Source organism: Eleginops maclovinus, chromosome 24 (genome assembly GCF_036324505.1).
Source record: "Eleginops maclovinus isolate JMC-PN-2008 ecotype Puerto Natales chromosome 24, JC_Emac_rtc_rv5, whole genome shotgun sequence".
Classification (NCBI taxonomy): domain Eukaryota; kingdom Metazoa; phylum Chordata; class Actinopteri; order Perciformes; family Eleginopidae; genus Eleginops; species Eleginops maclovinus.
The window spans coordinates 6,655,353-6,672,926 of record NC_086372.1 but is presented as its reverse complement, the minus strand read 5'-3'; positions in this window follow the sequence as shown (position 1 = coordinate 6,672,926).

Sequence of the window (17,574 nt, the reverse complement as noted above, 5' to 3'; positions counted from 1 at the left end):
AGCCCTGGGGAAGCTGGGAGAGGGAGGAACGTGGAACGCACCTCATCACAGGACCCCACCAGATGCTGGAGTTGTTCACCCATCGAGCGTGAAATTTTGTCTGCGGGGAGATGATTTATAATTTTTGTCTTACTGTTTGGGGAAAACACGGAAGGAGAGGGAAAAAGTGGGAGATTGCTCAAAACAGAAAATTCCTGAATGGTTTCCAGACTTTGATTATTTCTCACTCAAAACAACAGCAATGAGAACTTGGTATTTAGTTTGGGTACTGGGGTTGGGTGCAATGGTCCTTGCTGATGTTTTGTTTGCATGAGTCGGCACAATCATTACTGCACATTAGAGGAAACAGGCACATTATTGATGGCCCTACATTGTTTGGCTATCTGGCATGCATCTACCACTGCATGGCGGACAGCATCTAACAGCGATATGTCAATTATTCGTTTGAAAAAAGGAAGTAGAAGGTTTCCCATGGTGGGCAAACCGGCTTTACTACAAAGAACTGTTAGTTTCAATGCCCTGTGGTGGAGTGTTTTGTCTAGAAGCATCCAGAAATAATGTTTATTTTTGATGACATTACAGAGTATGGTTGGCACTGAGAACATCTTTGGGAAGCAGCCCAAAAGTTGATCATAACCTTATCGATTTTATTCCGAATTGGTTGAATCTCCCAACGTTCACACACACAGCACCTACAGTGCTGAATATTTTTAGAACGTGGCCTTTGGAAAGATATCAAAGTTTGTGACAAAAAAGCATATGTTGTTTCATGAATTGCTGAATGTCGGCCAACTTCCCTCTTTCTTTCTTTCTTCCTGTCTCTGCTAATTCTATTTATACTGTAGACTAATTAGGCCGGCACCTAGCCACTGGCCAAATCTACAGCACTGACATGCAAGTCAATAAGAAGCTTGGACCTGCCACTCCAAAATATATTTTTTTAAAAAGGGCTTGAGTGAATAAAGACACAGAGAAATGAGGACATTCCTTTGAAGGTGGTGAAAATGTGTCATTGGGTTGCTGAATATTCAAACTTAATGGGGGAAATTAAACACTGTATGTTTTTCTGATCAATGCCGGGAGCTCGATGAAAACAGAAATACCAGCAGTGATATATTATCTAAACTTGTTTACCCACAGTAATGTCATGTATTTGGGCAATTACACACCTTTTTGATTGACTACATCTATGAGTTTACCAATAAAAACTCTTTACGTGGTAAAAAGTTGAGGCAGATTGCTGCTGACACGTATGTTTCACATTGCATGTGTCATCTATTTGCCCTCTGGCTTTTCTAATCCACTCCAGTGTCACTCCAAATCACAACTTGTGCCATTCTGAAACCCTTTTTTCTGCCTTTTCCCTTTGAATGAATGGATGTGTTGCAGTGCCAGGATGTAAAAGCAATAAAACACCTCAAAGACAGAAGTAAGTGAGTTTTACTTTAAAGTGCCATCCATCCAAATTCTCACCCTTAAAACAATCGTGCGGCTTTGATTCACCTTGATTTTTGTTTGAAATGACACCTTTTGTGGATTTGGAACTTTATAGAAATCTCAAATGGAGCCGAACTGGCTGTGTGGACTTTTGTTTGGGAAAACTCTGACCTACCCCTGCCAACTTTGGTTCCGCTCGCTGCCTCTTCAAAAAACCTTAAATAGATTTCTGTAACCTTCACTTATCCCAGTAAGGTTCACTGAGCATGCATGCTGTTTTTTCTTTGGGATCGGCACCGCTTCACTTGTATACACTTACACACATTCACACCAGGGAGCTGCCTGGCAGTAACACACTCCTCAACTAGTAGCCCTCTGAGGGATTCCTCTCAGGCAGGTGGGGATAAATTGTCTCGCTCAAGGACATTTCAATGGGAATTGAGCATGTTTCTCATTTACTTCCCTGTCCAGGTTTTCCCAGCTGTTAGGGGAAACCACCTCTGACATCTCTGTTTATATTTTTGCCTAAATGATTAACTGATGTCCCCAATCTTCGAGTGTGAACATATAACCAATGTTGGGTTGTTAATTTCAGTCAAGGATGCTTTTCAAACAACTTGGTTTACTTTAGTTATGTCACCATTTCAAAGACTTGACTTCTGAAGATGGGAGAACTAAACATTTGTTCATTTCTTCTTTTCACAGTGTTTCTTTCGGCTTCTGTAATAACCCAAGATGTTGTTGGATGCTTTAAAAATCTATTTGTCCCAAATGACACACCGTTGAACAACTTTCAAAATAATGTCAAGACCCATCTGCTCCTCAGCCTTGCTGTGATTAAACATGTGAAACACTTTGCAATGTTTTCTTTGAAAGGTGCTTACATAGGGCCAAATTGTCTCCAAAGCTCAGTAGCAGATTTTGGGACACTTAAGACGGCAAATAATGCTACAGCTGTGTGCTAACATCGTATGGAGTGGTCTCAACAATTGGTTTTGAAATATTGATTCAGAAGTCAGACTTGTCCTTGCTCTCAGCCGCAGTTGAATGTTCTCATTGTATGTACTGTATGTTTTTACAAGAAGTTCTATACATGCAATAAACGAAAGAATGATTTGCCCACATAAACGGTTGAACTAGTTGGTCTTGTGCCAGGAATCTACAATAGCCTAGACAAAATAGAGCTTTCTCACCTGGAAAACCCCATACATTCAAGGCTGCTTGGCAAAAAAAACTAAAGTGTTCATGCCCCAGCACTTGACACTTTGATTATACAGAAGCCCCGGGGTAATGTCTTCCCAGGCGCCACCATATGAGGGGGATGTCATTGTCTCGTGGAAGAAAAGCTCCTTTAGTAAGTCAGCCATACAGCCTCCAGCAGTAGAGACACATTTTAACATAAGATTTCAAGGTTATGTCTGGGTGAGTGAACCTTTGACCTTCCATGTTTAACCCAAAATATGTCAGGGACTATTTCTTTAGCAGCCAAACTGGAGAGCTCACTTCGTACGGTAGGAGCCCAGGGGGAAACTAGGATAATATTTCAATATATTTTCCATTAATCATTATCTACCTCCTGTGTTCCTGTCTTTGCACTGAACTGTTTTGATGCCACTGTTGTTTGTAGAACACGACATTCTGATTTATTTAAGTATGGGTTACAGTTTAACCTCTGAGTCATTGCTTTTATCTCTAATATTTCCTGCAAAACACAACTCAAGTCGCCAGCAGAACTTTTGATAGCCTTGATTAAGAGTCGGGTTTACATCAGTGTGAAAATGCTATTTGTATTTGTCACCAATAACAAATGGTTATGGCAGAAAAAAAATAAATGCGTGCCTTCTGCCATGTTTAATTGTTAACTGACAAATTGCTTTTCTTCACTGTCTTGCTCTCTCTGTATCTTATAATCGTTGCTGTTGAGAAAAGTTGGTTGGTTAACAATGGCTGTTAGTTGTCGATGTGTTTGACACCCTGAAGGCAATCTGTCATTGTTTTTTACTACGAAAAAACAAACAATTGTTGCCTAAGGTGGTGTTCACATGCAACTGTTGTTCCACATTTATAAGGTTCCAATAGCAGCCGGTTAAAAGGAGCAGAAAAACTCCATTTGGATCAGAACTCAGGGTGCATTAACTGCATTACTGCCTTCATGCCGTTTGTACAGTGTCCGTGTCTACGCATTGATTGAGATGACTTGTGTGGAAGCTCTGGACAGATCAGTGAAAAGTGTGGGTTTCCCCGCTCCTGACCGATGCGATCCTGCCGAACAGTAATGATGACAAAAGTATCTGTGTGACAGGGGCCCACGCAGACACGAACTGAAGGATCTTGAAGGTTCTTTCATCATGTGTGGAGGTCACTGTGTGCGGCGAGGGGAAGCACAATTTATTGTCCAAACACGGACTTGTAAATAATGGGCAGGAATGGTAAACAGCGGGATGTCATCTCAGGCAAAAAAAAAAATGATGAGATGAGGCTGCAAAACAGGTTTGCAGACACAGTTTACTTCATTAGCTAAAAAAAACAGATTTATCTAACCTCGCCGAATCTTATCGTCAAAACAATAAATCCAGTTGCTTTGCTTTGGATAATCTCGAAGAATACACACAGTGACGGGATGCTATGCAATGAATGATGAATTATTGTGGCCGTTGATGACGTTTGATATTCATCATAAGCTGAAATAGGGAAAATAATCCACTTGAATTCAATAATTCATGTGCATTCAGGAGAAACTGGGAATCTATTAGTGTCTCCATCATCTCTCGACAGCCCATTTGTACGGCAGATAGTGGCAGCTTCTCACAGTCAGAACCATTCTTCATGCATTGACAGAATCTATGTATTTTACTGAGTTTACAACATTCCAATCGGCATTATAACAGAAACAGATGAGGGGAAATGACTATATACTGCCTAATAACTCTCAGTGTACATGTCACCTTGAGTACATTTCAGTGTATTGCTAGTTTGTATTGTCTGTTCCACTGTGATTAACTTTAATAACCGCTTTGTTATTACTTTTCCTGTGTCTTTCTTCTTCTTCTTCTCCTTCACTTCTGATTCATTTCATTACATTTCTCTCATCAGCTCATTATTACTTTTCTTTTTCTTTTATATAAATGTCTCAAACCTAATACCGGTTCTCTGTCCATCTTTGGAGCATTGTCGATACTTTTTTTCCTCATTACATTTTAAAAGACTTTTGATTATCTGATGAAGAAGCATGCACATCCTGATTTCTTGTCAATTTCTTTCTAATTACATAAGATGGGGAAGCATGCAAAATAACAGATGGGTCATTGTAGTGATCCGGGAGATGGAACCAATCATTTCCCCAATGATCCAGACACCAAAAAACAGACAACAAAGTGCATCATCTGGAACGCATTAGCAGTCTGTCTCATTATTTTAAGGAGAAATACATATCCAGAAACTGGATCTGTGTTTTGAGCAGAGTCCAAGACTGAAAGTTTGTGGAGGGTAAACAGATTTTAATGATGGTAACAACCATTAGACTCTCAAATGTAATAATCCTGATTGAACCTCCAACCAGATAACTTTTCTTTAGAACCAGTAATTTCAATTAACGGCGGAAAAAGTAGAACAAGATGAAGTGAACGTTGGCAGCCTTTAAAGCTGGGTAAGTCTGAAACAGCGGATATGAACACTTTCTAAAAGAACAAACTAAAGCCAAACAGTTGAAACTTTATCTTTATCCTGCTTGGTTATGCAAGAAGGACTCATTGCCCCTCGAAGTCATCCCCCTGCGCGGCATTTATCCTGGGACAGTGTCAGCGGGTGGTTGACATGTGGAGAAGGGAAGGGAGTGGCAGGGGCAGCACCTCTCAACAGGTGCAGACCATAAGCATGAAACAAGCCTTGCAGAAATTAGGAAAGTAAAATGAAGAGAGGGCAGATAAGTCAAAGCATGCTTTATCTCATGTTTATGTATACTGACTTTAAGCTATTCTCGTTTGACCGACACTCAAAGACACCAAAAAAGGTTAAAAAAAAAAGGTGACGCAAGAAGTTCTAAAAGACGGAAACTTTTAAATCTTCACTTACATGCCCCCTTGTACAGAACTGCCTCGTCACTATTCATCGAGATAACGTGGACCATGCTGCAACACCACAAAACTCCAATTCTGCTTCTTTGATCATGCACAACTCAACCATGTGCTACTGCCTGTCTCCAGCCCTGCTGGAATTCCTGCATTGTGTAGAGTTCACTCACACAAAAGAAAGCAACAGCATGTACAACAGATGCAGACAAACACAGGGAATCCTTTATCATATATGCACTTAGAGCTAAACTCTGGGCTGCTACATTGCTGTATTTGAACAGTATACATCCAAACCCCTTTGTAGATGCTAGACTTAAAATAAATCCAGCATTTATCAGAAAACTAAATGACAAATTTGAGTGCTGTTTTAGTGTGCAGATATTTGTTCTGATACAGGACATTAGCAATGCACACACGTACATATGAGACATGCGTACTGGTCGATTCCTCAACATCAGAGAGACAGAGGAGATCTTACGTTCATCAGATCTGGAGAGCCTGCTCTTTATTCCCTGTAATGTGAGTAAAACGGCCCCCCTGCTATGAGTAATCTGCAAGACAAGAGACGTAAGACTTCAGCGGTAAATGGAAGGGCAGAAAGTCGATATTCCAAGCGATATTGTTCAAAGACTAACCTCCAGTGTTCGTATTTCAGGGACACTTACATAGTTGATCGGATGTTTGAAAGGGAAAAGTTACACATTAATGTACATGTGACATTGTTTATAGGGATGGTTTTGCTATGGCTTTTAAATGATTGGAAATGAAAGATGTCACAATGTAACAATTTACATGAACGATGAATAAAGTTGGAGTAAATCTCGCATATGCATTTGAGAAAAGACCGCTTTCATCACGTATAATTATGCTATTGGTGGTTACTGTTTTTACTGTTGGCAGGTTATGATGATAAATCATATCTCATTTACACACAGTTGGTTTGGATATCCCGCTTACTTAATACTGAACACACACACACTGAAACAGTGACTGCTAAATTAGGTGCATGAGAGAATAAAAGAAAATACATATTATTGCAAGAAGGTAAACTACTATTTACTTTGGCACCAGTGCTCTGTGTCGTATCGCTCCTTGTTAAAACATATTGAGAAGCAGATAAGAGGAGAGGCAGTGATCACTGCTAGCCCCCCCGGGGATCAAAGAGAAGCAGGTTCACAGGTAGATGCTGGGGTGTTGCAGGGGGCATATACACAGTAAAGAAGTAGCGGGAAGCTTTGGCATCAACAGACCTAGCGGGTAAACACAAGGGTATGCTGGAGCTGGCCAGTGGCGGAAAATAGCAGAAATGGCAGATTTGGCTTTTTATTTTTTCCTTCATTGACCGGTGAATCTTTGTTCTGAACCTTGCAGGAGCAGCTGGGGAGAGAATATTTTGTGTTGCCACTTTGTACTGCAGCTGCTGCACAGCAATTCCCCCCGGGATAAACTAAGATCCATCCCGTCTTATCTAAAGAGTGGCAAGAAAATGGACTGTCGGATGGGCACTGTTTTCAATCCACAGCAATGCCAATCAGTGTTCCTCTGTCAAGGTTCAGGACAGTGGTCTACAAACTAACCTGTGTTGAGCAAAGAATCATCACTCCTTACTGTGGCTCTGTTTTTCAAAGTTCACCTAAAGTAAGGTAGCAGCAATACTGATTTCACCTCTGGACACACCATGGAGCCAAGAGGACTCTGTCAAGCCTGTTCTCTAATGCTTTCCAATTGTGCTATTTCATTTAAAGAGTATATTCTCCACTAATGGGTTCTTTTATCCAGCACCCATTATAGGCCTGCACACTATGCATGCCTCGTAGTTATGGAAACACATCTTTCCTTTATTTATTTCTGCATTTAGCCTGAGTAATTGTTGAAGCCTTTTACACTGACAATTCAAAGTATGGTTGCATCCATATGACTTTGTCCTTGGCAGTTGATGAGTCATGACTTAGAATTACATGCACAATCAAATTAACGAAGGACAGTATGCCAGAAAGTACACCTCAAGGAATATGCCATGCAAAAAAAACTCTTAAGCAGAGTTTCTAAATGAAGCATGTGTGATGTTGGTCAAAGGGGAGCCAAGAGAGAATGGATCTGACCAAAGTATAGAGTCTGTGATGGAGGATTTTGCCAGAAGGACAATCAGGGGCACAACTCGAGAAGTGCAGCCCACACTTGTTAAGGGCAGAGAGTGAAGTCACACTCGAATTAATGATGGCAGCCTGGAGTACGTAATAATCCACTGACATATCCATTGAAGAGAATGACAGAAAATATTCGGATATCTGATAGAGTGGTCATTATTCTCAAGCAATAGAATGAAAAATGTTGCCAGTAAATGCAGCCAAGGTCAAAATAGTCTGAAAGAACGAGCTGCTGACTACAAATTACCTTACATTCTGTAGCTGTTAGCCTCAGACAGCATAAATCAACATTTGAAAAATGTGCTGCGTATTGAATGTGGTGACTCTCAGATGGCAGATTATAGGTTGAGCAAATCTGCAAACAATGATGGGACCAAATCCAAATGTCTAATTGTGCCAAGCTCATACTGAGATATCCAAAAACACTGGCGGCAGTTCCCGCCAAAGAGGCTTAAGAAGCACCAATTTAAGGTGCGGAATACTTAATGCATTTGTATAATAAAATGTGTTTATTTTTGTCTCAAGGCTTTTGAAAAGCACCAAATCTATCTCTATTGAGCTCCAGCAAATGTGCCACATATGTTTTGGCTCTGCCCAAAATTCACTGATTTTTGGCTTTATTCAAATGAGTGTCTGACTTTCTATAATTATCCAGACCCTCATGCAATACTTCCAATACTTCGCTCTGGACTTTTCATCTTTCTTTTCTTGCCAAATGAATGTTATTTTTGGTTAGTAGTATCATTACACGTGCTCGCCACTGCACAAATAGCTTGATATGTCATACGGTATATTTGTTATGTGCAAAAGGCTAGGAAGAAAAACTCTAAAAATACTTTTGAAAGGAATTTCTCAAAAACAACAGACTCAAGCACATTGCCCTCTTCACCTGCAGCTACTTTTTATTACAATATTTCGATACAGACCTGCTTTATGTCATTTGGCAAAACTTTTTAGCAGAACATTGCTATGAAAACGAAATAAGTGAAGGACATCCTGCAGGAGTGTTTTGCTCAGAATTGTAACTTTGTGTACTTCTACACACTACAGATTCTGCTCTTTAAAAATCAACTTGTTCAAACGTTGTTTTTACTATTGTTCTTCATGTTTTACGATTGAATGTTATCATTTAACATGATAACGTCAGGTACTTCACTCTCAGATTCCACTCACTGCAAAGGCTATGAAATAATGTGACTGCATCTATTTTTCAGTTTTCCACGTGGCACTTTCTCACAATGGCAGGGACAAAGTAGCTCACAATGTACGCATAGACACACATGCAAGGTTTAGCTTATCCTTTGAGGATTAAGATAATGAAGATGAAAAACACTTGTATGGGGGAACTGAGCAGAGCGTAGTCCTTGGTCCAGTATATGCGCAGTGAACAATTGCAACTGTATTCATATTTATGCTGCATAAAATTACCTATTGATCTAAGCTTTTGAAGTGCTAGTTCTAAGATGAACAATATACGGAGCAGATAATCAGTAACATTGTTGGTTGACGATATCAAGGGCCCATCTCTTTGCCCTATTTCACAGAGGTCTGAAGGGCGATTGATCACCTAAGCATTTTCCAAGCATCTACTGGAATCCATTTGACCTTATCCGACCTCAATGTACAGCTTGCCTCAGCCATAATTTATCCCCGTAACCCCCACCCCAACCACCTCGCCCGGGGATTTTAATACGGTTCAAATGAGTTGTGCATGTCGGAAAAGTTTTCTTCTTTCAATTGGTTTTGAGTTGGTGATGGACGGCCCTTATTTCACTCTGCCATGTTGACATGTAAGAGATGGGGCACTACCATTTAAAAGTCAATATCACTGAGACAGTTTGGCAATTTAAGAAAGAGAAGTGACACAGTGAGTATTCAGAAGGGACATATCAGAATTTAATGTGTGCCAAAATATGACATATGACTTACAAGAATGAAAAAGAATGTGGCATTTGTTAAATTGAGGAACACCCCGGCTTTGTAAAATTGATTTAATTGGCTGCTCTATTTTGTGACTGACACTTTCGACATGAACTTACTATGAAATTCACCCAACAGGTAATTCCACTTTTCATTTTAAAATAACTCATCTGCCTTAAACAGTGGGGGATCAGGGGAGCATAGCAATTAGGAAAATGTGAATCAGTTTTAGGTGACGACAAATCATTCAGCTCTATGTAGCATCATTAAAAAAGAGAAATACATTGTACCAGCTCCGAGGTTGCTGCTTGAAGATGACTTTTGACCTTCTTTACAAAAAGTACTAGCCAAAATACACTTTTCACACTAAGGGACCAATATCACAACAACAAAGGTAATCTAAAGCCCTTAGAGACTTTAAACTCTGGTGTGGAAAGGGTGTTGAATAGCGAATCACAATATAATTAGTAGTTTGGGGTTTTTGAGAGCCTTGCCAGTAATGCAGCTATACATTGAAAGGGTGTTTCTAGAGGACCATTGGGCCATTGGGTCATTCAATTTAAAAAGGGTCTTACCGCCTGGGAGGCTGAAAGTGCAGTTTAATCCTGGGGGTTTGGTCCTAAAAAGGAAAAGATCAATTCTCTAAGGAGTAATTAAAAATGTACCTAGCAGTGCTTGATGAAATATAAATGCACCTAATTAATGAGGATATGTCATGAGGGAAACCATGAATGCCTATACATAATTGTGTGTCAATCCGTCTAGTACATGATGAGTTATTTCAATGAAGTTGTTTCGATCAGCTGATAGAAGAAAAGTCATCATTATCACATTTTGATGGCGATTTATTCTATAGTTGATGAGATATTTCAGTCCGGAACAAAATGCTGGTATAACCACTGCAGTCCATTGAACCAGGGTTTTGTTAAGGCTAAATTGTACAAAATGGTTACAATAAAACAGAAATAAAGAAAAAACCTTGAATGTTTTTATCCTCTGATTCTCTGATCTTTTGTTCTCAGCCTGCCTGGTGCTCAGGATGGACAGGATGTTCTTTTTATCTGCGATCCCATTTGCTCAGACTGTATTTGCTCCAAAAAAATCAATCATCCTGCTTTTTTTTTTTTGTTAATGTTCTTTGAAAAGCAATTTGAAACCAGATCCTGTTTTCCAAAAGTACCAATGGTCATCCCCGTTGGTACATTACAGAGCTGACGGTGATGAACTTGCTTTTTGCAGCTTGGCACTGTTCCTTTGGCTTACTGCATGAGGGGAGTGTTTAGCCTGTAAGCACAACTCCTCGGACTGAAAGAATAAATAGATTTTAAAGTGTGCATGACAGAAAAGCAAAGCAGGCAGAATGAAAAAAAAAAAATAGGCTTTCAGGGTTTTTGCTGCTGTAGCTTTATATAGTGAGGAGAGGACACGAGTGAGCTCCATTTCCAACACTTTGATGTTCTGAAGAAGAATATTACAAAAGCTAGATTTTATGTATTGTATAGCTTTAACATAATTCATAGGAATACAAATCCATCAGTGGTTTAGCATAAAATGCACAATGCAGAGAAAAGGAAAACAAATGTTCTCTGTTAGGCTTCAAAGAGGCACTAGCCTTCACGCTTCTGGACTACCATTTTTGGTGGGTAGCTTGAACATAATTTAATATGTGACTTTAAATTATCCACATGGATTATAACTCCTATGTGCCTTATTATTGTTCTTTGATCCCATTGCCATGCCTTCATGTACAACACTGTCCCTCATGCTTTGTTCATGTATATGTGTTTCTGTCACTTCCTTTTTATGTTTTAATGATTTGTGGCTGCCCCCTGTCACTGAAAACAACAAAAATCTAGGCTTAGTTGCTCCTGGGCTGCCCGTGTTTAGTCCGGTTTGTGTCTCAATAAGGTTCCACAGTGGTCCAACAATGGGAGGATTTTTTTGAAATAATGACCAGATCTTGCACACCATGAACAAGCATTTATTTTCACCTCCAAAATGTTCCACAACTGTCACTCTGTTGCTACTTCTGTAAAACTGTGTGATTCCGAATGAACTGAGCTGAAATGTGGTACAAAAGTTCAACATTTTTCCCAGACACTCACAAAATAGGTTGTTTTAGAACCATTTTTTTAATTAAACAAAAAGAATTCAGCCGTTATCGAGCCGCATTCAATTCTAAACACGATGGATCCGTAGCGTTCACTGTCAAGCTGCCAGGCTATCAACATGGCTAAGGCATCAGATCTAATCTCAAACTCTACCTCTCTTTAACATGGCCTCCTTTATCTTGCTTGATCATTCCCGGCTTAGAAAATCCTGTTGCTTTGCCTTAACCTCACCTCACCCAACCTCTGGATCCTCTTACTGATCCCATTTCACTGATGTAACACACTTTATTTACCCCACGTGTTTCTTTTGTGTCGCACTCTTTGTATTCCTAATCATGCCCAAATTCAAATAATCCTAAAAGGTGTAACCTCTTGATCCGCAACACCAGCTTGAGCTTTAATTTCAGCATCTGACCCTAGCCCTTAACTATATACGCTTAACAGGGAATCCAGTGGGATCACAAAATCATCACAGAGCATGGTTATGTGATATGTTAAACCAATCATCATTCAGGTTGGATTGTGAGGTGGGATTTGCTTTCACATCTGCAGCAGGCTCCTGGGGAATCATAGCGGAGCTCACCTAAAGCAGGACAGATTTTGAGACAATTGGGCAACCGGGAACACATTGTGTGGTGTTTACGGGCATTATATCTAGATATTTAAGTGGAAACCTGAGGGCAGATAAACACTTCCTTTGAAAATGTTGTCTCCATCGTGTCTGTCCTTCAATTTAGAGGCTATTCATTTTATATTTTTAGAAAGGTTTTTGATGTAGTCCCTGGTCTCCAGTGAGAAATGTTGATACCATTGCTTCTCATGGAGTCTCTGGCTTGGACCTATGCCCAATGGGCCCATTTGGTAGTCAATCTAGATCTGGGAGTTAACTGATGACCACCAACTGCAGTTTTAACATTTCTCTGAATGTATGAAACATTCAGAAGACCCTAGTCTGAGACAGTCAATCCAAGTCAAACAACTCTATACTGTCACACTGGCTTATATCTAAGACAGTATGATGTGTGGACTTCAGCAGGACTTCCTTTGTTCACTCTCAAATACCCAAAATATACGGTGTGAGTAAAATACAGTCTAAACTATCACTTGGTGTCTGAACAATGCCATTCAAGCTCGCTGAGCATCTGACAAACAACCTCATTCAAGAAACTGCACAGAATTTCCAAGCAAGTCACTTCAAAGCAAACCGCACCGCAACTCAAGACTAAAATCCCAATTTATTACAGAATATTACACCAAAATTGCACAATAATATTAATTTGAATTATGAGACGTCTTTCTGCCATCACGTACTTGTACACATTAACTAAATAAACTAAAGGTGGCTTGTTAATTACATCAAAGAGCTTAGACATCAAATAAAAGCTTTGGATCTTAGTTGCTTTTCACACTCACTTTGATGTAGTCTCTTCCTGACATCATGACAAACATGTGTGGACCTTAATGATTAAAGAAAAGTACACGATAGTTAAGCAACCGAATATTATTGTCATTTCTTGGCAGACTTTATTTGCTTTGAATTAACGTAATTTGTGAAGACTGTCTCCTTCTAAGTGCATGCTGGGATAAGCTTTAGCCCCGCCATGACCCAAAAGGGATTAAGCGGGAAGCAAAAGGGAATGATTGACAACAGATGCACATCAGCCTGTCTCATTGATGTGTTCAAATGTCGATATTCAACGAGTGCAATGAGCATCTCAAAAGGTGAGCCCTGACCTGACTGAAGAGTCCTGACAAGAGAATTTCTTTCCCCTTCTTTGATGAGGATAAACAACGCACCCAGCAAAGTGTATGCTTGTTTATGGGTGTGAAACAGAGGGTGCAAAATGAAGGCAAGTTAAGAGAGAAAAACAGAATCTTCAAGTTCATCCCAATTAAATAAATGAATCATCACAGAGCAATAGCGGAGTAGATCAGAACCACCCTGCCGATGGGTCTCCCACTGTTCCAGCCAGCAGGCCTCGGCCACCCTCGGAGATTAATCAAATTCATGGGATGTTTGATTTGCATTTCATTAAAGATTTGGGAGGAAAATAAATGGGGAAGCACTTTGTTTGCAGGGGATGGACTAAATTTCGAACCCATCTTCATTTGTGTTGTGTCTACACTTTCCCATGTCTGTGTTTCTTATCATCGCCGACATGGCTTTGGGTTGCTCTCATGGGAAAGGGAATCAGTGCAGTTTGATGTTTATCTGGCCCGAGAAAAGCATGCTACGATTTACTGTGTGTCACATTTGCTTATGTGGTACAAATGTTATAGGATTTGGCAAATTTCCAACGTTCTTTCTGTAGGTTCCAGTCTTCGCCAGGCCTCGGACTGGATAATTGAACAGAAAACATGTCATGTTACATATTTCCGTCAGGCCATTCCCTGAATCACAGTGCTTTCTTTGCACAATGAATGCAAAAATTAATAGAGATGTGGGTATATGATACAGCTAACCCTGTGCATTTAGGCACATATTTTCCATTAATGAATTCCCAATAATACCCATTGTAGCCACAGTTTTCCCCACTATAAATGCTTTTTATCACCTGCACACATGCATTGTCCCATACACCATACAGCTGCCAATTGTGATGGGAACTATTTGCACAGATGGGTTAAAAATCCTAATCTCTTTTACTGTCCAAATGCATCCAATGTTTCAGTGGATGTGCAAACTCTGGAACATCTGGGTCACATCAAATGTGTGACATCTGTGTCCTTTTGGATGTATGCCGCAGATATCAAAAACAGGGATATACATAAAGTCCTCTGTTTTTGTTCTGCTGGTGTACTTCAACATTTTCATTTGACTTTATTCTCAGTTTAATTCTCCAGCAGCCCTAGTGGCTCCATTTTGAGAAGTTCATTAAGATGGCATGTTGTAAAGCACAATGCATCTCCCCTCTCAGGGCAAATTACCTTAAATTACAATCAGTGAAAAGACACAATGGTGTAAAATCATCCAAGTTAAAAAGCAGTAATTGCTCCTGTGCTGACTTCATGAACATTGCTTGTTTGCCATCCACTTTTGAGTTGCACATTTGGGAGCATTTCAGCATTCTTCCGCTGCCAAACTGCATTAGTTCAACAGCTCGCTGATCAAACAGCTAAAGAGTAATTCCATCCAAAGTTTCCATCTGAATTGTCGGTCTTGTAACCCATCTGTATAAACAACATCGACATGTCAGGCTTTAAAACACTAGTTGAGATTCTGTCAATGGAACGGGTAGTGATAATCAATTCCAATGAACCTGCACTGTGTTGTAAACCTATTCACATTTATCCACTGGAAATCAATATTATGGACCTGCTTACTAGCCTGTGGCAGTGACATGGCAAGAGGTCGGCTCTGTAGGTACACATTTGCAACCCAAGACCGATTTTAGATCATAATTATGGGTTAGAAAATTGAAGTCAGAACTGAAGTTACTAATATAACCACCTCCTCAAAGTATATCATAGTAATATTTTTATATTAAGCCTTGTAATAAGGGAAAAAAAGGAAGGACGGAAAACCTCCTCGAAATGATTTACACACAAGGGAATTAGAGCTCAGCAGTGTTGGATAAGTATAGCCATCAGCTGTGGTAGAGACAGATAGAAACATGCAACACAGTCCACGCTGCCAATACTAACATGTTGGCACTGGCCCGGTTTCGCTTCCTCACTCGAGACAATCATCCATACAAACCAAGAGTTTTGTTTAAATAATATTTGAAGATGAGCACCAAATCAGCTTCAACGAATGCCAACACCTGATCACATGAGGAGAGACCACGGGTTGGCATTCTAGTAAGTCTGGAATATGAAGCTGCTGAGCGTCTTCAGGAAAGCATATATGTCAAACATGCTTACCTCCATGTGATTCCATTAGCAGATAAGCGGATGATTATATCAGTGATATTGCATTTCTTATCTGTAAATGCATTCAACTTCTCTCCCTTAGGTCATTCTGAACTACTGCAATGCAGAGGATGATAATTATATTGTATTGATTTTTATAACTTAACTAATTTTGCCCATTTGCAATTTCTGACGAGACGAGCCAGAACATTAATGACTATGGATTTCCAGAGAAGAACTTGACCGTTCATTAACATACTGTATATGAGGGCACGGATTGAACAAAGTGAAACATCCCTTATGAAAGGCAAACTTTGGCAAAGGCTATTTTTCTATAACCTAATATATGTGATGCAAACGAGCCCTGTGTATCGTTATTGATCTCGGGAAGAAATTATCATAGATCTGCAAGGTACTCACTTACGGCAGCTCATTATGGAGGCCGGTTGCTTCAAGGCAACATGGCTCTCTTGAAATGACAGCGCATATTACATGATAAAGTATCATGCACGATCCATCACTGGAGTCAGTTCACAACGTGTCCTGTGAAAGGAAACATTAGTTGGACAAAGATAATGAGTAGTTTGAGGGATTACAACTTGAAATTGAATAAATACATGTGGCAGCTAACCCTGGATTTGCTGCTTACGTGATCTTGTTTGTCCATTAGCTAATGGTGGCTAATGGTAGCCAACTTAAAGTAATATTTCCTATAACTATCTCATGTGAGCTTTAACCATTCTACGAAAGAGTAACAGCAAAAAGTAAGGAGTCTAACTTCTCATGTACTCGACTAATGAGGTGAATTAAGGTAAAAGCAATTATCCCTTATTGATTTTCCTTGTTTTTGTTTTTTCAAAGCTACCAATTACAAAGGCAGAGATGGATGAGAAAGCTAGGAGCTAATCAGGTGGTGTGAAGAGCTGCATCTCAATAAAGACCCTCCGAATGTTTTATATTCTACATGTAATGAAATGCAACTGAAGCCTAAAGCCATTATATGTGATAAATATGCAGTATATAATGAAAGAGAATCATTTTGTTTTTGTACGTTATGTTCCTCCATGTAATGGCTGCATTGCCTAGCAGCAGCATCCTGGCCAGCGATAAATATCCTTCCCCCACCGCCTCTCATCTCATCCTAAAAGGCTGCTTGAAATTTGCAGCAAACACTCGAATCCACTACACCATGCTTACCCCCCTATACTTAACCAGCTACCGCCCTGGTTGAGCAATTATGTAACATTTGGGGTTAGGAGTTCACAAAGTCATTAAATGCTTTTTCTAATTATTATTGATTGAGCGCCAAAGGATCGAGAGAATCTGGAGCGGCGGAGAGGCCACGACAGGAGTGAAGTATGGTGCTTTCAGGCTTGCCAAGAGAGAAGCCTCTCCCAGACTGACGTGTCGCTTCCGCCAAAACATGGCGGCACCTTTTTCATTTTCAGATTACCATATCTGGGCGTCTCCGAGGAAATGGGACATAATGTCAATTTTCTGCATCAGGCCAGAAAAAATATATTGGATACAAAAAAAAACCTAAGCAATTTGCTGTCATTGTCTGCTGTTTTCTTCCGCCAACTCGAGGAACTCAGAGATAGAGTTAAAATAAGCTGCATAAATTCTATCATGGCAAGCTTTTATTTCTGTCTGCAACCATTGCCGTCATACCAAACAGGACACGCAAATGGCTGTGGAGCTTTTTCCCAAATGAGTGCTATTACTGCAATGAGATGGGCTAACAGATGAGATTTAAAACAGTGAATTTGGTGCAGAGGGCATACTAAGCAGTCCATTTGTAAATCAAGTGTTATCCTTTTTTCTTTTTACTAACTGTCCCAAATTATGATGCACTTGTGCAAGCTATGGAAGGGAAGTGTATTGTAACAGAGTGAATAACACAATGGATTGTTAGACTTAATTATTTGTAGATAGCCTTGGTTAATTCAAATGACTTTTGGTAAATTCCCATTGCGCTTCCTGTCACAAAAATAGCATTGGAACAGAAGTGCCACACCACTTTGTCTTCATATCTCA